General features: G+C 42.6%; 1 long non-coding RNA gene and 1 pseudogene across 1 annotated transcript; one reads left to right on the top strand and one right to left on the bottom strand.

Moving 5' to 3' along the window:
- The window catches only part of LOC143268218 (bcl-2-related protein A1-like), a 277,543-nt pseudogene that overhangs the window by 178,770 nt on the left and 71,108 nt on the right, over positions 1–27,665 (top strand).
- LOC143268085 (uncharacterized) lies at positions 7,612–13,784 on the bottom strand. Its single transcript, XR_013043672.1, has 3 exons — positions 13,758–13,784; positions 10,602–10,736; positions 7,612–7,862 (listed from the first exon to the last, which is right to left on the bottom strand). It is a non-coding gene; the product is annotated as an uncharacterized LOC143268085 (long non-coding RNA).

Genomic DNA, 27,665 nt, shown 5'->3' with positions numbered 1-27,665 from the left:
ATACTATCAAAATATCAAATGTGCCTTCAAGATAAGAGATCTGGGTACTAGAAAGATGGCTCAGCAGCCAAGTGTGCTTGCTACTCTTACGGAGAACTAAGTAGCTCCACAGGATGGGTTACAACTGTCTATCACAACACCCTGGAGGGGTGACTCCAGTGGGCATGCTCAGAGACATAGAAATAAAAACAAAAAACACATTTATATACGATTATAGGCATTATATTTTTATTGGTACTAGCTTTTCATCCCCCCCTCCTCCCCCTCCTCCTCCTCTTCTTTCTCCTCCTCTGCCTCTTCCCCTGCTGCCTCCAACTCTACCACCTCCTCCTCCTCTTCTTCCTCTGCCTCCCCTGCTTCCGCCTTAGGCGCCGCCGCCTCCTCCTCCTCCTCTGTTTCCGCCTCTTCATCTGTTGCCGCCTCCTCCTCCACTGGGAACTCCTCCACCTGCTCCTCCACCACCACCTCTTCCTCCTCCTCCTCCTCCTCATTCGTATCTTCATTTGAAGATTTAGGTGGGGCTTGGTATAGTACATTTATCTCTAGGGATAGAGTAGGAATAAGTTCAAAATAGGGAAGGAGTCATGGCACAAAGTGTAGCATGAATCTTAACTGGTCTTATTAATAAAATCAAACCTGTGAGCCAGGTATTGGGGTGAAGCTGGAAGATCAGAGATACATAACAGGCCACAGCTAACCTCACCTGGCCAACTTCTCAGCTGATCTTGTTTCCTCAGACTGGAAGCCTCTGTGTCCTCATATCCCAATGACTCTTAGCTGAACTGTGCTGTTCAAAACCTAAAAGCTTACCCTGCCAAATGCTTAACCAGCCAAACACTGCTAGTTTCTGGTCCTCACGCCTTATATACCTTTCTGCTTTCTACCATCACTCCCTGGGATTAGAGGCTTGCTTTCTGGGATTAAAGGCGTGAGTCACTATGCCTGGCTGTATTCTTGAACACATGGATTTCTGCCTCTGGAATGCTAGGATTAAAGGCGTGTGCTACCACTGCCTATCCTAAGTATCTAGTGGCTTTTCTGTTCTCTGACCCCAGATAAGTTTATTAGGGTACACAATATTTTGGGGAACACAATACCCCACAACAAAGCTCTGGGACACTGCTGGGTATTTCTTGCAGGGACCAGGTTGGCCATCCTAGGTGAGTGACTGCTCCCACATGTGCCACCATCCATGCTACCAACATTGTTGGGGACAATTTTCTATTGGCTGCTGTTCTGTTGTTTGTAACTTTTGGATGTTCCCCTTGGGTCTCCTTTCACATCAGAAACAAAGCTTTGCTTGCTAACTGTGTTGTGCTTAGCATCCCTGTTCCCACTCTGTTCAGCTCCCTGCTTTCCCCAGCTAGGCAAGAACAGCACTTCACCTCTTTTCCACAAGTAATGGTGTGACCAGATTACCTGGTAAGACTCAATTGTGTCTAGCTGGGCATGTCCCTAAGCAATGTCCCATTGTATACACTTCCTATTGGGATTTTGGCTCTCCCATAAACTCTGTAAAGGACTCAGGTGAGGCCACATTTCAAGGGAAGGGGAAGACAACTGGGTACACTTATGCATAAAACAGGAATGAATCCAGGGATCCAGGATGGATTAGGTTAGGTCCGATCAGGTGGGCCAGTCAACTCGGTATGCAGAATCAAGAACAAGGCAGCAGGGACACACTTTCATGGATTACTGGGCATAACGTGCAGAGCCGCCATTCCACTCAGGAAATAGGGAGGAGGGTGGAGAAGGCTCTAGGTAAGGGACAGAAGAGTGGTCAAATGATGTGGCCGGTGAAGTGGGCTCCTTCATCGCTGTGGACACATTGATTAGAAAGAGTCGTCCCTGAGTTTACACAAGCAGAATCAATCCATCAGAAGTAGAAGGGTACAGGGCAGGCAGACATACTTTGCAATGAAGAAAGACCCTCACCTTACTGCAGGGGTTCCATAAAAGACCTTTGGGGAATATAATCTCCTTTGATTCATACTCTAGACCCGTGGAGACAGGTGAGAACTATACTAAGCATGAAGCCGTATCAGTTTCAGACAGCTTAGAGGACAGAACACACTGGAAGATATGGCAAGGTGATCTGATGAGATGGCAGGAAACTGAGGTTCAGACACACAGAGGATAAGTCAGAGAGGACTCAAGAGATAAAATACAAGTGGCCATGCACTTTAATTCCTGGGATTTTGTACATCCATGATGAACTAGTAATATCTGGAAAGGAGGCCTTATCTGGACCACAGAGTCCCAGATCCATGCTCAAGTACTAGGTCAGAAGCTCCAAGATAGGTGTCAATGTGTCCTTTGACTCATTTGCCCTACAGGTCAGTCTAGTGTGAGGAGCACAGGCTGGAAATGAGCTCACACACAGGCTTCCTTCTGTCCCTGTCCCCACTGACACCATGTCCACATGACAGAGTAGACCCAGAATGCAATGTTGTTACGTACCTGGAGCTATAGGACTTGACTCCTTTCCCAACTCCCTGAGTTGCAGTTCAGGAGCATCACCTGGAAGAAAGCAACAGAGTGGCTCATTCTGCCTACAGAAGATACAGCCACATCAGCTCACACCAGATCAGCCTCAGCTTCCCACTGGTTCCTTGACATCTTAGGTTATGGAAGGTGCTTCAGTGAGGCCAGTATACTCACTCTGCCACCCACCCATAAGATTGTCTTTTATATAAAGACTGAATGGGGGCTGGAGAGGTGGCTCAGAGGTTAAGAGCACTGGCTGCTCTTCTAGAGGTCCTGAGTTCAATTCCAAATAACCACATGGTGGCTCGCAATCATCTATAATGAGATCTGGTGCCCTCTTCTAGCACACAGGCATACATGCAGGTAAAACACTGTATATATAATAAATAAATAAATAAACAAACAAATGAATAAATAGAAGTAGGCACTTCAAGATTTTAAGGAAAAAGAAGACTGAATGGAAACATGGAGGTACTGTTATAAGTCCTGCAGGACCAGCCAGAAGAGGATTCACTTCTGCATTACTGGGCCCACACTACAAGACCTTTGTACTCAGGTTCATGTCATTGACTACCGACAGTTGTGAGCCACTGACAGTTTCTTCTATCACAACTCACCAATCAAAAGTGAGCACCAGATATACACATATTTCCAGACTACATCAGAATACACACAATTTCCGAGGAACGCTACTGATTACAACTGATGGCTAGGAGCGTTGTCGGGGACAGAGGCAGGAAGGATGGGTGTTCCGGTGAAGACCATACTTTTATTTCTAAGTTTGTTTCATCTGCATTGCCTGCATATGAATGCTTGTATATCACATGCATACAATGCCAGGCAAGATCAGAAGAGGGCATGAGATACCCTGGAACTGAGTTACAGATAGTTGTGAGCAGCTCTATGGGTGCTGGAGCTCAAATCTGGTCCTCTGGTAGAACAGATAATGCTCTTAATCATACCAACTCCCATTGACAGTGGGGTTTGGTATGTTTGCTTCTACCTCTCTTTACCATTATGCCTGGATGGAGTAGTATTTAAATCTCCAGGCAAATTTACATCTCACTGATACCTTTCATACTGCCTTAGCCTGCCAAGCAGAAGGTACAACCTTACTGTTTCCTGGATCCTCTCCTATCAACTCCAACAGGGCATGCTGTTACTTACTAGGAAAGCTTTCTTTACTACTGATATTCTGATGCTCTTCAACATCTGTGTCCCCCACTTGGGCTATATCTGCAAGAACATCAGGACATAGTGTACCAGGTAAAGCCACACCAGCTCACACAAAGTTGACCCAGGTTCTTCTTGGGATTTTCCACAGAGCCTCTATGGCAGAACCATTTAATCATTTAACTTTCAACTCTCCTTTCCAACAGGAATCCTGATTCAGGCTTCTTAGGAATGAAACACTAAGGTATTTCCTGAACAAGAGAGAGATTTCAGATACTTACGATTTCCAAACACAACAGATGTGATCTGCAACTATGAAAAAGAAAGCATTGTTAAGATGGGGCTATACTGTATCCTTCACAATGGTCTGGTTTTCTCTGGATGACTTAGAGACCGGTGGAAATAGAGCTCTACTGGTGCTGCATATGACACCAGTAGAGACGGAAAGAGCCTTCCTTCCTGGCACTGTACCTCCCAAGTCCACTAACATTGCAAGCAAATCCTTACTAGAACAGGGAAAGGAGTTTCTGAGGGAAATCCTTCTATGTTTCAATTTTAATGAATATGGTGATGTCAATGATACCAGAGAGCTGGAGACCCTGAACTCCACAAAGGAAACTGTCTTTCAAAAAGTAACACGAATGGAACCCAAATAGAGCTGTATTTCTACAGAAGACACACAAAGGTATGCTTACCATTTGTCTGGATTCTGGTACACTAATAGCACCAGATAAATCTAGGAGAAAACAGAGTAACTGTGAGGATGTTGGCAACTAATGATTATAAAACACTCAGGGAATATTTTCAATGTGCACACGTGTGTATGGAGATAGCTTGGGCTGCTGCTGGGCCATCCTCCAGTGTAGAAGGATGTTCCAGAAAAGAAAAAATAAAACAGATCAATATGAGACCTAGGTTCCTTGTTCCTCAATTAAAGCCACTTTAAACAATATAAAATAAATCTAGCTGGTTCACACTTTGTGGCATATACTTATTGCTTTTTTTTTTTTTTTTTTTTTTTTGGAGCTGAGGACCGAACCTGGGGCCTTGTACTTGCTAGGCAAGTGCTCTACCACTGAGCTAAATCCCCAACCCTTATAATCCCAGCATTCAGGAGGTAGTGGAAGGAGGACCAGGCCTCAGCTTCAACCATAGAGCAAGATAGAGGCAGCCTGTGATAAATGTGTCCCTGTCTCAAAATAAAAATAATAACACTAAAGCTGCATAATTTCTAACTGTATTCTAAATATTTATCCTATACTTGCAGGTCAGTGTAGCTTTTACCATCCAACAGAACAATTTCTCTTTGCAACAGAATGAAATCATAACAGAAAACTACAACAAATAAAAATGCAGAGATCAGGTGACTGTGGGGGGCCTGGCCTGAACCTTCCATCTAGAACATTAGTGCTGCAACCAAAACTGTGGAGAGTGGGAGAAAAAAATCCTCTTCCCCTGGGAACAGCCCAGTTGGTTTTCCAACAACAACTGGTCAGCTCTGAAATCTCATAATACAGATAACATTGTATGGAAAGAGTGGATTATATCTATATATTTAGGAATATATCACACACACACACACACACACACACTCACACACACTCACAAATGCACTCTCTCTCTCTCTCTCTCTCTCTCTCACACACACACACACACACACACACACACACATGTAACTACAATCTACAGTTGGAGGGAAGGAGGCCAGAGGTCATAAATTCGAGGAAGAAAGGGGGTGACGCATGGGGATGGTCAGAGGGAGGAAAGAGGAAAATGATATAATTTAATTTCAAAAAACAAAAAGTTTCAAAGCACAGTATGTGTGATTGTTAACACTTGCTATGTGTCACCAACAGGTGTTTCTCAGAACTGCACAGGCTGCTCAACTGATCTGCTTTGGTTACTGACAAGCTGGGTTGGAAAATCTTATTGCTCATAGTGCTATTAGAAAGTGTACTATAATATTTCAGTTGTTTTTTTTTTTTGTGTGTGTGTTTGTTTTGTTTTGGGACAGCTTCTAAGACATGAGTCCAAAATCTACAGAAGTAAGTCGCCTTGTCCTACATGATTGCTTTAAACTCCAAAGGTCTGTGTGAAATGACCGGACACAGCAGGGAGTCTTTGGATTTTTCACACAAGTGACTTCAAGCATCTGTGGATGTGGTCTAGTTTAATATGCAGTTAACATGACATGGAGGCAATTTGTCATGGACAGGCAGCATCTCTGAACCACATGGTAAACCCTCAGCCCTGCTGACAATGCTCTCAAAATTTTCTTAAATGAATTTAAGGCTCAACCACGGAAGCAAGAGCAATGGATTGCCCAGATGGATTCATGTTTTAACTTTCTGCTTTTGACTTTGATCAGAGATTCTTCATTTTTGTTCTGAAGCAGGGGTTATAACAATCCCCAAGCACAAATATCATGAAGACTAGATGAACTAATAAAGTATAAAGTTCATTTAAAGTATGAATGGGAGCATAAACTATGTCCTCCATAGACCATTACCCATGCAGGGAAACAAGACATTGAAGCACCTGAAACCCTAATATTCTTTATGCACACAGCCTCATGGAAATCTATGCAGAAACCTGGCTGTCAAGGGCATCTAGAACACCCTTAAAAAGTCGTGTTGACTGTTTTGCTCTCTCCAGAAACAGCAAGTTGGGTGGCCTTTCAAAGAGAAGACAGTAAGGGACACCCTACCTATCTTAACATTTACATTCTTCCTCACCAAGGAGTTAAACAATACTTACCGCTTTGGTCTTCTTCCCAGGCTCCCTGAAATTATAGAAACAAAGACATTTTGAGGGTAACGTCATGGGGCATACAGGCACATGTCTTTCTCTTTTTTTTAATTAAGATTTTTTTCATTCATTTTACACACCAATCAAAGATCCTCTTCTTCCCTCCTTCCATGCCCCCAGCCTCCCCTCCCAATCCACCCCTCACTTCCTCCCACAAGAAGGCAAGTCCTCCCATGTGGAGGCACATTCAGTAGAGGCAAGTCCAAGTCCTTCCCCCCTGCCTCAAGGCTGCACGAGGTATCCCATCATAGGTAGTGGGCTCCACAAAGCCTGCTCATGCACCAGAGATGGTAACTTGTTATGTACACACTCATAAGTGGATACTAGATATAAAGCAAAGAGTAATCAGGCAACAACCCACAACCCCAGAGAAGCTAACTAACAGGGAAGACCCAAAGAGGGACACATGAACTGCCCTGGGAAGGGGAAACAAATGAGATCTCCATGAGTAAACTGGGTATGAGGAGTGGGCAATGGAGGTTAGGGGATAGGGGATGAGAACATAAGGGAATGGGATGGTTGAACTGGAACAGGGAGGGGGAAAGCAATGAAAGAGATACCATGATAGAGAGAGACATCGTGGGGATAGAGAAAAACCAGGTGCTAGGGAAGTTCCCAGGCATCCCCAAGGATGACCCCAGCCTGGACTACTAGCAATAGTAGAGAGGGTGCCTGAACTGAACTGGCTTGCCCCAGAGATCAGACCGGTGAATACCCTGTCATCACAGAACTTTTCTCCAACTAATGGAAGCAGATGCAGAGATCCACAGCCAATCACTAGACCGAGCTCCAGGAGTCCAGTCAAAGAGAGAGAAGAGGATTCTATGAGCAAGTGCATCAGGATCATGATGTGGAAACACGCAGGGACAACCAAACAAACAAGAGGGAATTCATGAAAGTTGGATCAATGGCTGTGGTGCCTACATGGGACTGGACTAGGTCCTCTGCATGGTGAGACAGTTGTGTAGCCTTTATTTCACTGCCAACATTAATGGCTGGCAAAGCAAAGATATATCTGTGACAAACCTATGATATTTTTCAGAATGATGTATCTCTAACCCTCCTTCAGTCACCAACCACAAAATAATCTAAAGAAGAAGCATTGTTTTCCAGAGGGACAGGTGATAGCATCTATTCTGTACCCTGACTGTGCCATTCACAAATGCTCTTTCTCATAAGGTGTCCATCGGCAAGGAACTATTCTACTATTCCAGAAAACACAGCATAGTATATATACATACTGTCATATTTTAATAGGCAAACTCAAATAAAATAGGAAAGTCAGACAGCAACATTTCTATTTCAGTCATAGAAAGTCCACCTTACCTCAGTAGAATGGTCGATTTCTTCCTCTTTAGAAAATAACTGTTTAATATCAGGGGCATCTTTAGTATCTAGGAAGAGAGAGTGACTGTTCATCACTGGTGCTGTGTGCCATGGCTTCCTTAGAGAACAGTGCTTAGCTTACACAACAGGCTTATATGTATGGCTATGCTCTCGAGGCTAGACCGAGGGGCTGCTGGAGCATCCTCATTGAAAGCACTGAGTCAACGAGAAGCAGGGAAAAAATGGAAAATGGAACACTTGCAGTGTGCTGATGGGAACAGAAGACAATAAAAGTCTTCCAAGGGTACAAGCTTCCCATTACTCCTATCAATCACTTGAAGACCAGACGGATGGTCTTCTAAAACTAAGAAACAATGTGAGTTTTAATTTATGCTAAGTTGCCATCTAGTACACACTTTCCAGGGTACCAAAAGGAATATGGTTTATGGAGTGGTATTGGTGAACACGAGAAAATAAAGACCATGATAACGTGTCCCCTCTGCAGCACATCTGGGTACCTCAGAATGCTGGAAACAAAACAAGGCTCACAGCAATCCAGAAGCTAATTCAATGAACCACTGAATTAGCATTTTAACCTCTAGTGGCACCATGCTCCACTCCCTAGTTCAGTGCATGAACCATAAAGGGGCAGTCACATCCCAGGGAAAGGAAAACCTTAAATGCTGTTGTGTTGGAGCAGCACAGCTTTTCTCTGGAATAGATACTATTTTTAGAGTAGGCTAATAGAGCAATGTAATTTTTCTCTTTGGAGTAGAAAGCACTTTCCCAAGTCATCTGCTAAAAGCATTGGCAGACCATATTTTTCCAGTGGTTTCCTGTGGTAATAGGTATATTCTGGGGCAAACATTCCATAAAATGAAATCACAATAAAACGAGTATCATGGAGATAATTTACACACTTCCTACATTCTTTTGGTTAATCTAAGATTCACACAAATGGAGGACAATGTACACACACACACACACACACACACACACACACACACACACATGGTTCTGAAGAATCAAGACATGAGGCTTTATTTCTTTTCCCATTGACACTGAAGTTCTGTTCACATAGGAAGGTTAAACTAAGAATTCTGTACCCTCCAGTGTATTGAAGCTCTCCCCCACAGACCAGTAGAATCCCATGACAAAGACAGGATACTTGCTGGTTGTATGCAGTTAAAACTCACTCCAATCACTAATTCACTATTACAGAAAACCCCCAGAAACACACGAGGAAGAGAATAATCATTGTAAACAATTCATTCACAAAGTCACTAAAGAAACTGAAGATTTAAAACACACAGGAGCAATAATCAACTTCAAGGTAGTAAAACCATTTTATAGCAATGTCTGATTAACAACAAAAACCATAAGGTATTTTTGAAAACATGAAATATGTAGTAATGTGCTACTAAAACTCAAAGTTTCTAGTTGGTAGCTTTAAAAGGACATTATCATAATATTCATCTGATTGTAGTGTGAAATTTAAGATTTAGATACTAACTTGGAGAACCTATAGAGTTCAGGAGACTAGAAAGGGAACATTAATTGGTAAGGAGGAAGGAAGATAGTAAGGGGGTCATGGGGGAGCACAGGTGACATGAAGGGAAAAGGGGGAGTAAAGGGAGGGAGGTCTGAGTGGGGAAAGGGATGGCAGAACAGAACAAAGGAGGGACAGCACGGAGGATGTTTGAAAAGGCTAAATGGAAGATCATAAGATTAAATAGACACACAAATAGTCAAACAAAAATGTATAATTGGGATTGCTCCAAACAGGGAATTATGCCAGATGCCATGGCTTGCCATGTAAACATTTGACAGCCTGGAAAGATGGCTGAGGTAAAGGTCATCTGTCTTTTTCAGAGGACATGGTTGTGATTCTTTGATAGGTTGTATATATTTTATGGAATTATAAAATGGATCATTTGTTTCCGAAAGAGGAAAAGCACAGGAACCTCCCATTTTCCTCGTACTTACAGATCTCTTTCCTGCTCTCTCGCACTCCCAAGCACAGGGTGTGACATGGCCACTACTGGGACCCTTTCCCATTGAACCTGGCCAAGAAGGCTGTTACATATTTCAAATTTCACTTGTACTTTGGGGACTCTTCAGATCTAATCCATCTGTGTCACCCACATGTGGATTAATGTGGGGCGTTTACCCACCACCCCCACAGCTTGCTAGAGTTTTCTTGAGTGCGATCAGCAGGAAATATTAGATAGAAGGATTTATAGCGGAGAATCTTGCGGAGATAAACAGATAGAAAATAAAGGATAGCCTCGAGAGGGCCTGGAACCTATTTCAACGGGCCCCGACTGTCTCTTGCCCAGGGTTTTTATAGAGACGCCAAGGGGTGGAGCAAAAGACCTCCTCCCCCAGCACAGCCAAGTGCAGACCATCTCAGACACCTGCACTCAGGCCCGTGGTCCTGATCATCCTCTATTCGGACCTGCTGGGTAAAGCCACGAGGAACCCCAGAACGGGCTCCCACAGATTAAGTAGCAGATAGGGTTACTCACCTGTTTCTGCCCATATCAGGTGAAGCTACATCAACTTATACATGTGCCCCAGCTTTCCTCTAGTTCATAGTATTCAGCGAGAGCCAAAGTGACTTTTATTTTTATTTAATTTTTTAAATACCTCTTAAAATTCTATGGTTGTATTTCTAGGGATGAGATAGATACACTGATATATTTCAGATAGTGAAAGTTCTGGTAAATCTGTTCAGTTTTACCTATGGCACAGAGGATAACTGACTACTACATATAATGGAAGCAAAGCCTCAATATGTACAGTACCTTCCTCTTGGGTTTGTATTATTTCATCAGATGCGCTACCACTGCCTGGAACAGCAACTGGAGTAGCTGGAGGTTCCTCCGTAACTTGAGGGATGATAATTTTTTTCCTACAAAATCTTCTAAAGAATGAAGTAACTGAAAATGTAGTCACAACAGGGAGAGTTATGTTAGTTTACGGCAGAAAACCAGAAAACTAATCATGGCTGTGTGTTTGTAAATATGGTCTAATTTCCTGTTCCAGCTAGTCATCAGTGTCAAGAGTGTTGCTTGTGGAAGATCACATTTTGTGATTAAGCAGTATACAGACAATATAGGTACTGTCTGCATTTACGTGGCTGGTGCAATACAAAAGGAGAAGGACTGAATGTGTTGTATGGGTTTGGTGCCAGATGGCAGCCCTTCCTTCTGACAATCGCATGAATACACTGTTGTTCATACGATTCCTCTTTCTTCCATGCTTTTCTCCAAACACTGGAAGTTTCAGAAGGACTTCTCATGATACTTTCTAGTCTAAAAGAGAACTACAAATGGTAAATCATAAGGAAAGGCACATGTACAGCAGAAATACTCCAATGATGTTTGTTAAATATCAGAGGAATTCAGCTAGAAGCTAGTGACTGAATTTAGAGTGATCCATTGCATCCAGCATGGGAAGTGTGGCTGTTGTTGACTTTCATTCTTTATTCACCTGTGGTCCTTGTAGCTCACAGAGAACATACGGTATTAATAGCCTTACATGACTGAGAAGTAAACAACTGTGTGCACTCCCGACTTTTCACCGTTAGGACCACATTAGTTACACCCCTGTCACTGTGACCAAACCCCTGACAGGAGCAGCCTGAGAGAGAGAGATATTCTTTACCTTCCAATCCCTGACTCAAAACTGGAGTCACTGGAGGGCACTGGCTTAGTACAAATATGTGACTCTTCTCTTGCATCTTCAACCTGTCATATCCCTCCCACTGACTAATTGTGACTGCCAGGGAACCCCACTGAGAGATTATAGATTCGAGCATATTCCTTAGAAATACTCAGAGTCCAAATCATTCTACATCATGTTATTGCACGATGGTTTGACAAAAATGAAACTTCCCTTCAATTGGCCAAGCCTTCCTTGATGTCTTCAACATGACCAGGTAAGGAAAGCAGTCTGGCATTTGGGTGGTAAGTATGCACATGGCTTTCTAGATGACAAATATCCTCAGCCACTGTATGGACAACCCAGATAAATGTAGCTAGAAGGGCAGGGTCTGTATTAGCACCAAGTGTGCACCACAGCTGCTCTGCTCGACTCATCAAAGTCCAGTTTCTACACACTCTTCTACCCACAGACTCTACGGGGCAATTGAGTCAAGCTCATCCCCTAACCATTATTTTAAACTTCTAGAAATACCTCTAATGCAAGATCAGGCTGAAAATCCCTATGTATAAAAGGATGAGTTTCAATTTATGGTTCTCCTCACTCTAGCTCTGAAGAATTGGGTTTACAGAAGTGTGCCACAATGGGCACATATTATACAGTCATTGGGATCAAATCCAGGGTTGTGCACATGCTAGAAGCACACTAAACCGAACTGGTCTTTACATTCCTGCCCATTGACCCTCTTTGACAAATCTGACTGTGAGGTTACTCTAACACAGCCAGCATCTTCAGAATGATGATACCCAGCCATGCTCTGCCTGTGTAACTCACTGCTGCTTATATCATTCCACTGAGTGCTCAGACACAGCAGGCAGCAGGGAGACTGACTGCCAGTAATAGAAGTAATACTGGAACACAAACTCGAGCTCACCTTTAAAGATGTATAGATAGCCAAAAGAATGATCCAGTGCAGCTCAAGAATGAAGGGATGACTGGAGGTCTTAGTGGACATTGCCTATAAATTGTGTGGCTCTTTGGGCTCATGTTAATGTTGTCTAATCTGTTAAGCTTTTACAATAGTTCTTACTGGAATGAGCCATCTCTTCCATAAATCCAGTTATCACACACATCCGACCTATTTTTCAGTGCAGTCTCTCCTATAGTCAAATGCTCTGATCTGACCAAACATATGGACTTTCTATGGTGGTATTTTATTTGTACTGAAATGTGATTTAATTGTATGTTAATAAATAAAGTTGCCTGGGGTCTGAGCTATTAGAGCCATAAAAAGAGCGTGGCGGTGGTGGCACATGCCTTTAATCCCAGCACTTGGTAGGCAGAGCTAGGTAAGTCTCTGTATGTTCAGGGATACAGCCAGCATTGGAGACACACGCCTTTAAGACCTGGAGGGCTGTACTTACAGGCAGTGACGAGGCAGTCACGTGTTTGGGTTTACAACCAATGAGAAGGCAGAACAGAAAGACTATATCAAGACAAACACACAGGAAGTAGGTCTCTTTCAGAGAGGTAGGACCACCACAGGAGGAAGGGTAAGGTTTTAGCTCTGAGCTCTGACCTCTTGGCTTTCTCTTTTACATTGGTTCTGTGTTTCTTATTTAATAAGACGGTTGGTTACATCTACAAATTTCCATCTATCATACTTATGAGTGTCTGCAGGCAGCTAAAGAGTACTGCCTGGCTTTCTGCCCACTTGGTGCTCATCATTGTCTGCTGTTTACCTAGGGCTGGGTTATTGCAGGCAGATGCTGGGAAGATGGGCCTCTCACATAGGTATCCCTGAGCCCTTGACAAAATAAAAAGTACTTCCTGAGCTCTACCACTGGAAAGACTGATGACCTATCCATACACTTTGAGCTATCATTCTCCAGAGAAATTCACAAAAAAAAACCAAAACAAAACCAAGTCTATCACACATCTGTACGGTGAGCTTTGAACACTTTTTTTTTAAAGGTAAAATGTGTATCTTGCTTTTTGAATTGACAAATTTGTCACTGGAAAGTGGACTCTGTCATAGGGATAACTGTATTGGGAAAAAAATCTATTTAGACCCTGCCTGGTACACAAAATGCCAAAATAACTAGAGGCATCAGAACTGAAAGCAGTGACTGTAGACACATTGGTAAGACTCGTTACTTAGGGCATTGCCTTTTCCCTGCTTAAATTCCCAAGTTTCACTCCCAATAGGAGTCTTATATCACATTGGTGTGCCAGAGAAAAGACAGCCAGCATTTAAACAATTCTAAAATGTGTTCGAGAGATTCCGTAATACATACAACAATTAAATTTCCTCTTCTCCACCTGTAATTGAAAGGAAAGAAAACACTTTGAGGTTCAGGTCATACAGAGTCTTTTTGCATAGCTCTTTAGTTCACCCTATGACACAGCATAGTGTAAAGCAGGATAGGAAAAAGACATTAAAAAAAAGACTGTATTCATACATTATGTGATGATGTCACAGAAAACCAGGGCTACGTACTTTGTGACAAAAACTAATACATCACACACTAATGCTGACTCAAAGTGAGAGCAGAGCACCTCTTCTGTTTGGCCTTCACTTAGGGCTCCCTAAGCTACATCCCAGCATGGCAGACCAACTTAACAACCTGCCCTGGGAGATTAATTCCTTCTAAGAGGGGGCCTCCAATTATTTGCACGAGTGCACATGTTTTAAATGTATTATGCCCTAAATATTCAAATATTGGATGCATGAAGCTTCCCACCATATTGAGACTTTTGGGGAACAACACAAATTCCATCTAGATGACAGGATGGGAAAACAAATAGGAGAGGCCCCTTAAGGAAAAACACACATCTTAATAGATGATATGCCTGTTAACTTCTGAGTCAATATTACACACATTTATCTAAAGAGGAGCCTTTTTTCTCCAGAAGAAAAGCCCCCCTCATACAGACTGTGACACTTGACACGGGAAGATTTGATTCAGTCTGGACCAAGATGGTACAATTCCACTTTGTCCTCTTCCTAAATTAACTCTCTAATACCCATGATGCCCTGCTCAGTTTCATTGTTCAATGGGATATGCACTGAAACATAAGATCACTAGAATAACCTTTCTATCTTAGAGAAAAGAAAGGCCCCCTTACCTTCTCCACCTTTATTTCTGTCTCTTCAGGTAGCACTAAAGGGGACAGAAAGTGACTGTCAGCTCATGGTCTTGCTTCCTACTTATGCATCATCCTTACTTGATGTGACTAAAAGTGCATAGACTTAGTACATGTGACTAGACCTACTGAACAGGATTGTTGGGCAGCTGCTGAACTGTCTTCCCTTGAAGGGAAATTAAAACAGAAAAAGGCCTGGAGAGATATGAGTAACAGAATTGTATTTCCAGACAGTGGGGGACCTAAAGCAACATAAAATAATCTATCAGATTGAAGATTAAATACAAATCTTCACAGGTATTCTCTTTGGAGTGACCACTGGTATGCTTCAGTTTGCATGTAGAGGTCAGAAGACAAATTGTGGGATCCCAAATTGTAGATGCATAAGATAACCCCCACACCTAAGGCTCAGGGAACATTTTGGTAGAGGATTGGAAAGACTATAAGAACCAGAGGGACAGGACATATGCTGCTAGATAGTGTCTTCTAGACATGGCAGGGATGATATAGCCCATGAAATCTCAACACAGTTCCCCAAATAGGACCTGCATCATGACAGCCCCTACTGATATGGCACCCTAGACCAGGAGCTACAGAGAGGTTGCAGAGAGATGAATTTTCTCCAGAGGTAAGTCTCCTCATAAGTTATCTAATCCTGAACTAACTGCACTAAACATACAAGAGCACACATAGGTATATATAAGAGCAACATTAAATGAACTCCTCTGTTTATGTAAGTATAGTAGTTATCAGAGAAGAACTCATATATTTGAAGGGGGGACATGGGATGAGATGGATTGAGGAGAAGGTGGGATAGAATGATGTAAACACAGTAGTCACATTAAATTCTCAAAGAATTAAAAATGTAAATTATAACAATCCTGGTCTTTCACTTTTGTCTTCCTTCCTTCAATCAAGGTTTTTCATTGAAGCTAAACTGAGACTAATAGTCATCAGGACCCAGAATCATCCTTCTCTAGCCCTGAATATGCTGGGGTTACGGGTGTGCATAGAATTGTCTGAACTTTTTTATATGTGCACTGGAGATTAAATCATGCTGAGTGAGGTAACCCAGACTCAGAAAGAAAACATGATATGTACTCACTTATAGGAGGATACTAGATGTAAAACAAAGATGACTAGACTGCTACTCACAATTCCAGGGAGGCTACCTAGAAAACAGGACCCCAAGAAAAACATAGGGATCACTCAATGACAGAGAAATGGACGAGATCTACATGAACAACCTGGACGTGAGTGGGGGTAATGAAGGGCAAGGGTGGAGGGAAAGAGAGCTTAGGGGAACAGGAGATCCCAGATAGATCAAGAACAGAGAGAGAGAACAAGGAATAAAAGACCATGATAAATGAAGACCACATGAGAATAGGAAGAAGCAAAGTGCTAGAGAGGCCCACAGAAATCCACAAAGATACCCCCACAATAGACTACTGCCAATGGTCGAGAGACAGCCGGAACTGACCTACTCTGGTGATAGAATGGCCAAACACCCTAACTATCATGCTAGAAACCTCATCCAATGACTGAGGGAACCAGATGCAGAGATCCTCGGCCAGGCCCCGGGTGGAGCTCCAGGAGTTCAATTGGCAAGAAAGAGGAGGGTTTGTATGGGTGAGAATTGTTGAGACCAAGGTTGGAAAAAGCACAGGGACAAATAGCCAAATGAAGGGAAACACAAGAACTATGAACCAATACCTGAGGAGACCCCAACTGGATCAGGCCCTCTGGATAAGTGAGACAGTTGATTAGCTTGATCTGTTTGGGAGGCATCCAGGCAGTGGGACCGGGACCTGCCCTCAGTGCATATGCTGGCAGTTTGGAACCTGGGGCTTATACAGGGACACTTGGCTCATCCTGGGAGGAGGTGACTGGACCTGCCTGGACTGAATCTACCAAGTTGAACTCAATTCTCAGGGGAGTCTTTGCCATGGAGGAGATGGGAATGGGGGGGGGGGCTGGGAGAAAGGCAGGGGGAGGGCAGGAGGGGGGGAGAACAAGGTAATCCATGGGTATATGTAAAATTAAATTAAATTATAAAATAAAAATTTAAAAAATTAAAAACAAAACAGGGTACCAATGTGTGCACAGTCTAATCACCTTCTGAGCATATGTACACCATGTATTTAACTTTAAACAACTATTTAAAAGTGAATGTTCATGTCCCATTACATTATCTCTCAAAGGTAAAAATGATGCAATCTTGGTAAGTATGAATAATGAGATAAATTGCAATAATTCATCATATGTGGTGCATATTTTATGAAAGAACAATGCACAATGGCTAATCTACATGTGTTTATGAACATGGTTTTCTGGTCTTTATAACACTTCAGCTTTGTGATATATATATGTATATATATATAAACATATACATATATATCTGCAAGCCCTTTAAACTTACCAAAACTCCTAAATAATGATTCTAAGTTGTGCATTTTTGGCAAGGTGAAGACCAAAGACATGAGACTTCTCTTAGAGAAGGCACAAAGGCTAGGCATTTCTCAGAGGTGATCCTTTCCATGCAAAATGGGGGCCTGTGAACACGAGGCTGCCATCAGTATATAGATGCAGGTAAATTCAAGACAAGGTCATTGTAGGGAGCAGATATTCTAATAATTGGAGTCACAGCTTCAGGTGTTTGGTCCAAATGACCATAACATGTCAGTGACTTTACTGTTGTCACACTTGCTAAGATTTCAGACAATGTTCTTCTGTGTGTGTGTGTGTGTGTGTCTGTGTGTGTGTGTCTGTGTCTATATCTGTCTGTGTGTATAGTGTCTGTGTGTATATGTGTGTGTGTCCCTGGGTGTGTCTTGGTGTGTCTATGTATGTGTTTTCACTTAGTTGTTTTTTTTTTTTTTTTCGAGTCAGGGTTTCTCTGGGTAGCTTTGCGCCTTTCCTGGAACTCACTCTGTAGACCAGGCTGGCCTCGAACTCACAGAGATCCACCTGCCTCTGCCTCCCGAGTGCTGAGATTAAAGGCGTGTACCACCACTGCCCGGCTCATGTAGTTGCATGGATCACTTAGTTTTTTTTTTTCTTATTGTGCCTTGTGTCACTCTGTTTATGTGACTGCTCCAAGCTGACTCTGGTTAACTTCTCTGTCTTTACATGTTCAAGAACTTCAGTTGCACACAACCAGCCTTCTACCTATGCCCATCAGGTGAAGGGATGAGCCAGATGACCTAGTAAGATTCAAATGTCATTCTGTAAATGTAGTACACTAGAAGTTTTGGGTTCCGGACTCTTTTCTTGTGACTGATAAGTTTAGAGAAGGAGGAAGAGAAAATTATAGAATATAAAAGACACGACACATAGAGACTCATTCTGGGGACACTTCAGAGAAATGTTTTATAGTATGAAACACCATGAAAAAATTCCCGGAATAAGGGAATTGTCACACATTGATGTATTACTAGGTACAGAGTCTAGAGTCCACATGGCATTCCAGAAGTAGGAGAAAGTGGCTAGAGAAGAGAGAGATGGAGGATTATGGGGGTGGAGACTGGTCCTGGATCTCTGTGGGGCAACTTGAAATTCCCAAAAGAAAGCCACGAATACACAGAACACTATGGACAATCACAGCCTGTGGCAAGATGTGTGTCAAGAAGGTGGATCCCCAATTGCTCATGTCCTTTAGCTCTTGGAACATGGGTATTAGCTTATGGGAACTTCCTAAGGCACCATCTGTATCTTGGAATCAGAATCAAGAATGCATGAAAAAGAGCCAAGGCAGGGGTCAGAGATCAGATCCCTGCTCACTCATAAGGTCAGAGGTTCAAGGATGAAGGAAAAGTCTCTGACCTCCTCTACACCTCAGTCATCCTGCATGGCAGTCCAGGATGAGGCACATAGGCTGGGAATGAGCTACACATTAACACTAGGCCCTTCCTTGCCAGTATATTGCAGATGTGGTAGTTGTGTCAGACTAAACAGCCATTTTACCCAGCACTCTACCCTGTTGGTGCCACGTGAAGCAGGAGTTAACAGTGAACAGAGGACTATGCATGGACTGCTACAAGTCCTGAAGGAAGAAATGGAAGGGCTCTGTTCTTCCTTTATCATTGGGCTTACTCTGCTAGACTATCACCTACAGGTTCCTTAGAGTACAAGAGAGAATACTGTTCCTCCCCAGACACAGTGGATCTATCACAGGTAAGGACACAAAGTGAACACAACACTTCATGGGCACTGTCATGGTGAATCTCAACAGTCAATTGGATGATACCCAGTACTGGGCAGCAAGTGTGAGATTAGAGCAGTTTAGTTTAGGTGAGGTGGAAAGACTACTGAACTCTGCATGACATCATGGCTTAGGAAGGGATCAAGGATATATAAAAAGGTAAGCTGAGCATGAGCATTAAATCTTCTGGTCACTGACAGGTTATAATGGGACTCTGCCACAGACTCCTGCCTGTATATATAATTACCCCGTGTTACAGTCTATAAGCTGAGACTATATTCAAAAAAGTACCACTTCCCTTTTAGGTTATCTTCACAGGAATTTTTAACAACAACTGAATAAATTATTCAGACAGGCAGAAGTAAAATGCAGAGCTAGTAACTGAATCCCAAACCCTGAAAGTTTGGTAGTATCACGGACTTAAAGAATAAATGTTCTGCCGGGCGGTGGTGGCGCACGCCTTTAATCCCAGCACTTGGGAGGCAGAGCCAGGCGGATCTCTGTGAGTTCGAGGTCAGCCTGGTCTACCAAGTGAGCTCCAGGAAAGGCGCAAAGCTACACAGAGAAACCCTGTCTCGAAAAAGCAAAAAAAAAAAAAAAAAAAAAAAAAAAAAAAAAAAAAAAAGATAAGATTGGAGCTGGAAAGATGGCTCAGTGGTTAAGAGCACCGACTGCTCTTCCAGAGGTCCTGAGTTCAATTCCCGGCAACCACATGGTGGCTCGAAACCATCTGTAATGAGATCTGGTGCCCTCTTCTGGCCTGCAGGGACACATGCTGTATACATAATAAATAAATCTTAAAAAAAAAAAAAGAATAAATGTTCTGGGGAAATGTGTACAAAGGAGAGGAGGATATGCAAAGCACATTTAATAGCACACTCTGCTCACTTTCCATCATGTCCCTGTAATTGGAATAGAACAAGAACCTTCTATTTTCCTTGTCCTTAATGAAATCTTGACCACATTCCTAACTCAAAGACAATGCATAACATGACCACTAGTGGACCCTTGCTCATTGATTCAAACCAGGTACACTGATCCAAATTCACTGAGTTGAATTTCACCCTCAGTCATGTGACATTGGAACAATGTGCCTTGAGGAACATCAGCTCTACTCCATCTGCATTACCCACATGTGGGAGAAAGGATTAGAGGGTGGTCCACCCATTCCTGTCTACAGCAGGTGAAGCCACCCTGACTCATACTAATGAGCCTCAGTTTCCACTGGTTCATGCTATTGAATGAGAGCCGAAGGTGACATCAGATGCATTTTAAATTCTTTAGCTGTGTTTACATTGAAAACTTAGATATATTAGTATTAACCTACATAGGAAAAATTGTCTTAAACTTCTCTCTAGATTTACATATGAAAGAAAATGATTATCACCACATTACACAACTGGACAGAATTACAGAATTCACAACATGCCTTTTTTCTTATCAGTTGTTTCTATAGAATAAAATTTACAGAATTCTGGTATCATCACATCTGTATGGGGTATAGCTTGTCTCTGCTGAATTCTCTCAATAAAGGAGAAACTGGGAATGCATCGAGAATAGAGTTTCATGTCAGCCTCATGGCAGAAAAACAGAGGAAACTAACAACTGTGTGTTTGTACATTTGATCTGATTGCTTGTTTCCGGGTACAGTCATCAGAGTGAGATTGTGCTTCAGGAGGATCACTGAATAGTGTACAACCAGTTAAGCATTACATGAACATGACAAGTAAAATCTAATTTATGTGGAAATACAGAAGGAAGAGCCCCATGACTGAACACACTTTGTGAGTGTGGTGCCAGAGCAGAGTGGTATCACTCTAATCCTTCTTAGAGCCCATGACACCCTTGCAATGGCTCCATTCACCGCTGTTCACTAAGACCCTAAGAATTTCTTAAGGACTACCCACAGGACTCACTAGGCTAAAACAGATCTTTGTAATGTATACTGTAGGAAAAAGCACAGGCATTCAGAAGTGCCCTGTGATGTCTGTGAGATACCAGAAGACTTCAGCTACACAGGAGTAACTGAATTCAGACAAACTGTTTCATTTACTCTAGAACACTGGAGAACCGCTATTCTTCATTCTTTGACTGCCCCTTATATAATAGTACATCTCATGGACAATGTATGGCATTGTCCATGGGAGGTAGGAAGGTAAGAAGCTTTGAAAACTTGTGACATTTCACACAATGGAGCAGTAACAGCTGCATTTGTGTGCCAGTGACGACCTCTCCTGACAGAAACAACAGACAGGAGACATGCTCTGCCAGGCAGTCCCTGACTCCAAGTGTGAGCTTCATCCGAAGTGAGCTGTGGGATTCCTGGATCAGTAAACAGCACCTTCCTCTATCATCCTCAACCTGCCACTGGCCTCTCAGTGACTGAGTCTGAACCTCCGGAACAAAATTGGGAGGGTACCAATGCTTCCAGGCTCCAAGTCAATCTAAACCAAGTTTTTACGTGGAGGATGGGAGAAAAGGAAACTCTTTTAATCTCACCAAACCTGGATAAACCCTCTACAGGAAGAGGCTGGAAAAGCAGCCTGGTGCCATTGTAGGTGACAGATGTCCCCTGAAACTGTGTGGACAGTCTGAACTGAGTTCAGCTAACAGAATGGTAGTCTACACAGGCTACATGTGAGTTTGCAAGGTGCTGTTCATCCATTCTTCATGAAAGCTCTGTTTCTCCAGAATCTTTTCCCACACAGAAACACACCGGCAATGGACGAAGTCCTACTCCCCTCTGTTGTTTTCTTTTCCCTTTTTCAGAGAAACGGTCTCTGGCCCACAGTGATCTCAATGCCACTTTGTAGAAATGGATGACTTTGAACATAAAATTCTCCCATCGGTTTATAAAGCTATACAACCACAGCACATCTTTTGCTTACTGGGAGCTCAAACTCAAGGCCTTAGAAATGGTAGGTATGCAATAACCACATTCTCTCTCAAGAACTAGCTCTTCTTTGCCAAAGGCCTTCATAGCACATGCTTGAGCAAATACACAGAAACCATTTTGCAAATAATGATGCTCTTCTCACTCCTACCTGCTGCCTGTGGTCCCCCTAGTGCTCCCACTCACAGGCAGTATGGACACTGACTACCAGTGAGCAGAAGACCCTTGGAGCCCAGAGTCTAGGTCACATTTAAAAACCTGTTGCCAGGAGCAAAGGAGACCAGAGGTTAACATCCCTTGCTGTTCCTGCAGCGGACACAGGTCTGGTTGGTTTCTAACACAGAAAAAACAGCTCAAAACAGTCTATAACTCCAGTTGCTAGAAACCATACAGCTAATTTGAGTCTGCATATGTATCATAGATACAAATGGTGCACATACAATCATACAGGTGAATACTCACATACCCAAAATAAAAATAAATATATCTTTAAAAAATGTCTTCCTATTAGGAAAATGTGTCAGCATAGATCCAGAGCCAAGTGGTAACTGGACACCTGCCCCATCTCCCCATGCAGTATCTGTTTCCCATTCTCAGAATCAGTGATCTGACTAGAAGCCTGTGAGCTTTCTAACCTTTCATTCTTCGGAATGTCTGTATGTAGATGAGAAGTAATGCCCTGGGCTCTCTGTGGTAGTCACTACAGGGTCCTGATCTCTGCAGTTTTGACCTATTGAAGGCAGATACTGGGATGTTCCAAGTTAGGGATTACCAAGTGCTGGGGCTATAGAAGGTCTCTTCATCTCCATGGACAGCCTCATCACTTATCTCTGTGCCTTGGTTTATTCTTTCACAGAGTAGCACACAAACAAATAAATGTACTGCATATGATGGGCTTTGAACATATATACTTTATAAAGGTCAAGCGTGTATCCTAATATGGTAATTCAACAGCTTGTCCCTGTAGATTGGACTGAGCAATTGGGATACCTATCTTGGGGAAAAACAGATTTAGATGTAGCCTGTTGTACACCATTCCAGACTAACTACAGGCATCATAGCTGAATCCAGTGCACATGGACAAATACCTCCACTATTTATTTTAACTTAGAGACCCACTTTTTAAAAAAATACGGTCCAAATGCTTCCCAATAGGTGGCATAGATCACAGTGCCTGGTTAGATATAAGGATACCAAGTATTTACAACACAGTTCATTCCTAAAACGTGTCTTAGGAAAAAATTCCATAATACATACCTCGTCTTTGGTTTCTGCAATGCACCTGAAATGTAAAGGAAAGAAAATAGTATGTGGCCTAGGTCATGATGATTTCTGTTTGCAAGGGTCCTTGAAATACATATCAACATGATATAATGGCAATCAAAGTGGGAAAGAGTCTTCAAATAAAAGACTCTGTTTTAGTATATCATATGATGGTGTCACAAAAGAACTGGGGTTCCTCACTTGTACCTCTTCCCACTTTTGCTGGTTCCCACACCAGATCAAGAGGCACTATCTGTTTGGTCTCTGCTGCATGTTCCCTAAGCCACACTGCAACATGCTGGAGCATCTTTATGATACTGCTATGAAATTAACCCTGCCACAATGTAGCCTCAATTATTTATACTAATGCTCATGTGTTAAAAGTCTAACCACCTGCAACCCCACACTAGACATAAGAAGCTTGCTCGATATGACTGTTGTGGAACATACTGCATGGAAATTGAGGGGATCTGAAGTGCCTGACAACTTCTAAACCAAAACTTTAAGTTTTATCTAAAGAGAACCTTTTTTCTCCAGAAGAAAAAGCTGCTCACAAGACTGATAATTAACACTGGATGCTTTGATGCTCTATTCAGTTTGGAACAGGCTGGTACAATTCTTCTTCTCCCCTTCCTAAGCTAACTCTCTAATACCCATGATGCCTGCTCAGTTTTGTTGTTCAGTGGGATATCCTCTGAAACATAAGATCACTAAAGTAACCTTTCTATTTTAGAGAGAAAAAGGCTCTCTTACCTCCGATGAATTTTCTTCTGTCATTGTGCGGCCATCTCGTCTAAGTGTGTTTTCATCATTTTCCGGTATTACTAGGGGGACAGAAAGTCATGAGCTTGCAGACTGACAGCTCTTGGTCCTGCTTCCTACCTATGTAGCATCTTTGCTTGATGTGGGTAAAAGTGCATGGACTTAGGACATGTGACTAGACCTACTGAACAGGATGGTTGGGCAGCTGCTGAACCGTCTTCCCTTGAAGGAAATTAAAGCAGAGAAAGACCAGGAGAGATATGAGTAAGAGATTTGTTGCATTTCTAGACAGTGGACACCCAAAGCAACATAAAATAATCTGTCTTTGATTGTGTATTGTTAAATTAACATTTTCACATGTATTCTGTTTAGGGCCACTTGTGAGGTCTCGTTTTACGTGTGGAGGTCAGTGGATAGCTTGTGGGATCTGTTTCTCTCCTTTGCCATGTGTGTTCTGAGTTTCAAATCCAGGTCATTGGGCTTAGAGAAGGCATCGATATCCTTGGAAAGAAGAATTTTATCCTTCCCCATGACCAAACTTGTGTTTAAACTTTAGTGTGTGTGTTTACAATTTTTATCATTCCAATTTCAGGAAAGAGTTGACAGATGAGGACGGCAGGAATACAATCTTTTATGTACTAAATGTCTCACATGAAACTCTCAACTTGGAAAGAAGAGAATCACTATGAAGGAAGCAGCTGTATAGGATGTCAGCATTTTACTCCAAGATCAAAAAAACATAAAGAAATTTGCACGGACTAGGAAGAGAATCACAAGCTAAGAGCACTAGAACTAGAAATACAAAAGAAACTCCAGGACTTAGAAGATGTGTAACGATAGAATGTTGGCAGATAAATGCCTAGTGATATATGAGAGTGCTTTCATTAGCCACTCTCAAGAAAAAAACCCATGAACTACTAGGAGAAGCAAAGACCATTTTGAAAGATGAAATAGGAAACTTTGAATCCAGAGTGACATCCATTCAGCAGGTGTTAGCACATCTGAAATTTCAGTTGGATGCAAAATTATCCTTCAACATAACCAGTGAGGTTGATGAAAAGGAATCATATCAGCATACATTTAAAATATTTGTCTATCTTCTATGGAGCTGTGGGTTGTAGTTTGGTTAACTTTGCTTTACTTCTGGTAATGAGTGAGTAAATACAAGAGATGCTAGGTAACAAGGCGGATGCTAAAAGGGACACGAGGAACGCCCTCAGAAGGGGAAATAGATGAGAACTCCTGAGAAACCTGGGGGTTAGGGTGGGACAATGGAAAGTAGGGATATGGGATCGGGGCATAGGGAAATGGGACAGTTGAGCAGGGGATGGGATGGGCAGCTTGGGAGAGCAATGAAAGAGATAACTTGATAGAGGAAGACATCATGGGGATAGGGAGAAACCTGGTCAGGGAAGTTCCCTGGAATCCACAGGCATGACCCAACTTAGAATACTAGCAGTGGTGGAAAGGTTTCCTGAGCTAGCCTACCCTGGTGATCAGATTGCTGAATACCCTAACTGTCATCATAGAGCCTTCATCAAGTAACTGATGGAAACAGATGCAGAGAGCCATGGCCAAGCATGTTCAGTCGAAGAGAGGGAAGAGTAATTCTATGAGCAAGGGGCATCAAGACCATGATGGGAAGACTTACAGATACAACTAAACTAAGCTGGTGGGCTGTGGTGGTAATCTAATTGTATTGAAATATTATTTTGATTTGTACTGAAATATTAATTTGATTGTATGTTAATAAATAAAGTTGTCTGGGGGTCAGAGCTATTAGAGCCATAGCAAGAGTGTGGCGGTGGTGGCACACGCCTTTAATCCCATAGATATCTGTGTGTTCAGGGTCAGAGCTATTAGAGCCATAGCAAGAGTGTGGCGGTGGTGGCACACGCCTTTAATCCCATAAGATCTCTGTGTGTTCAGGGATACAGCCAGCATTGGAGACATATGCCTTTAAGACCTAGGGGGCTGTACATTCAGACAGTGACGAGGCAGTCATGTGTTTGGGTTTACAACCAATGAGAAGGCAGAACAACATACTTTAAAAATACGAACCGACAGGAAGTAGGTCTCTTTTCACGAAGCTGGGACAGCAGGAGGAAGGGTGAGATTTTAGCTCTGAGCTCTGACTTCTCGGCTTTCTCTTTTACATTGTTTCTGTGTTTCTTATTTAATAAGACGGTTGGTTACATCAACATCTGGCGCCCAACGTGACAAGAATCCATTAAAAACCGCTTGGCTTGACGGCAAGTCCGCTTTCCCGCAAGGGCGGCAGGCGGTGGCAGGCGGCGGAGGAAGCGGCAGGAAGTGGTCGGCGTCTTAGTCCGAGCTGCCGGCGTCCTAGTCCGAGCTGCCAGCTTCCTAGTCTGAGCTGCCGGCTTCCTAGTCCGGGTAGCAACTTCTAGCCCGGGCCTAGGTCTGTGAGCAGCTTGCCTAAAGCCGGTGCTACAAACAACTCAGACCTGCCCTGCCGAACAGGGCCCTGCCTGTAAAGCCAACGCACGTGGTCGGAGCTTAAGGAAGCCAGACCCAAGCCTTGACTCGGCACAAGAGGGAACACGTGGCTGCATTTAAGCTTTAGCCGGCTACGCTTTCTTGTGCGTTTTCTCTTTCCTCTCTCTCTCTCTCTCTCTCTCTCTCTCTCTCTCTCTCTCTCTCTCTCTCTGGATTTACACCTGGGACACTAGGTGGCTGCTTTGAAAATCCCCTCGGATTTCTACTGTTCTACGCAGATTTGGTAAGTCATAATATATCAGATATTTTAAAGGAAACTATCTAAAAGAGAATTTTTTTCCACATTAAAAAACAAATGGGTTTTATGTGTACATTAGAAGAAAATTGGTTTTTGTTCGAAATTTTAGGCAGTCTGGCAATGGAACAACTATATAATATTAGTATTGGTGGAATTATGCACCTTATCACTATAATTATCCACATTTTAATATTTAAAAAGATAGTCAATTTAAGTGCCAGGATAACAGCTTTAGAAGAACTTGTTAAACCTGTAAAAATTCAGACAGAAGAAATTAACAGTGAAGTTGTTTCAAGTCGGGATCATAAGGTTGCAGAAAGAAAGCCTGTTTTCACAGAGTCACCCTTAATTTATCCTATAACAGTACAGCAGATGCCTGATCAAATGGCTACACAAAATACTTGGGCTCCAATTGAAATGTTGGATTTAAAAAGGTTTAAGGAGGCAATAGTATCTTATGGCATGCATTCCCCATATGTAAAGCAAATGTTAAACACTTGGTCAACATATAATAGGATAGTACCACAGGACTGGCGGGACCTCGCACAAGGTGTTCTGGAACCCAGCCAGAGACTTCAATTTCTGACTTGGTTTAAGGAGGAGGCTAAAAACATAGAAAAACAATGGAGGGATAAAGGAGTACAAGTTTGCCAGGATCAGCTTATGGGCGAAGGCCAATATGCTTCAGCACTAGCACAATGTTTATATGATGTCCAAACCCTAATTTTATGTCGAACGGCAGCCTTGAATGCATGGGACAAAGTTGAGGAACCAGGAAAAAAATCCGAGTCATTTACAAAGGTGAAGCAAGGCCCAAAAGAGTCTTTTACAGATTTTTTACAAAGACTGGCTTCAGCAGTAAAGAGAACGGTCTCGGATTCAGAAGCTGGTAAGGCAATAATTGAATCTTTGGCCTTTGAGAATGCGAATGCAGCATGCAAAAGAATAATCAGGCCATTAAGGGCAAGATCTGCACCTATGGAAGATTGGATTAGAGAAACAATTAATGTTGAAGCTGATGAGCATGATGATACATGGGTAGGAGAAGTAATTTCAAAAGGTTTGAGGAGTGTTAGATGTTTTGGATGTGGAAAAGGGACTGTAGACAGGTCATTTCCAGAAACAATGTTTCTTCAAGGAACAATGGCAACAGAATGCCCCTTCCTTCTGGAGTATGCAGA

The sequence above is a fragment of the Peromyscus maniculatus genome, chromosome 12 (genome assembly GCF_049852395.1).
Source record: "Peromyscus maniculatus bairdii isolate BWxNUB_F1_BW_parent chromosome 12, HU_Pman_BW_mat_3.1, whole genome shotgun sequence".
Taxonomy (NCBI): domain Eukaryota; kingdom Metazoa; phylum Chordata; class Mammalia; order Rodentia; family Cricetidae; genus Peromyscus; species Peromyscus maniculatus.
This window is presented reverse-complemented; position numbering and strand designations above follow the sequence as displayed.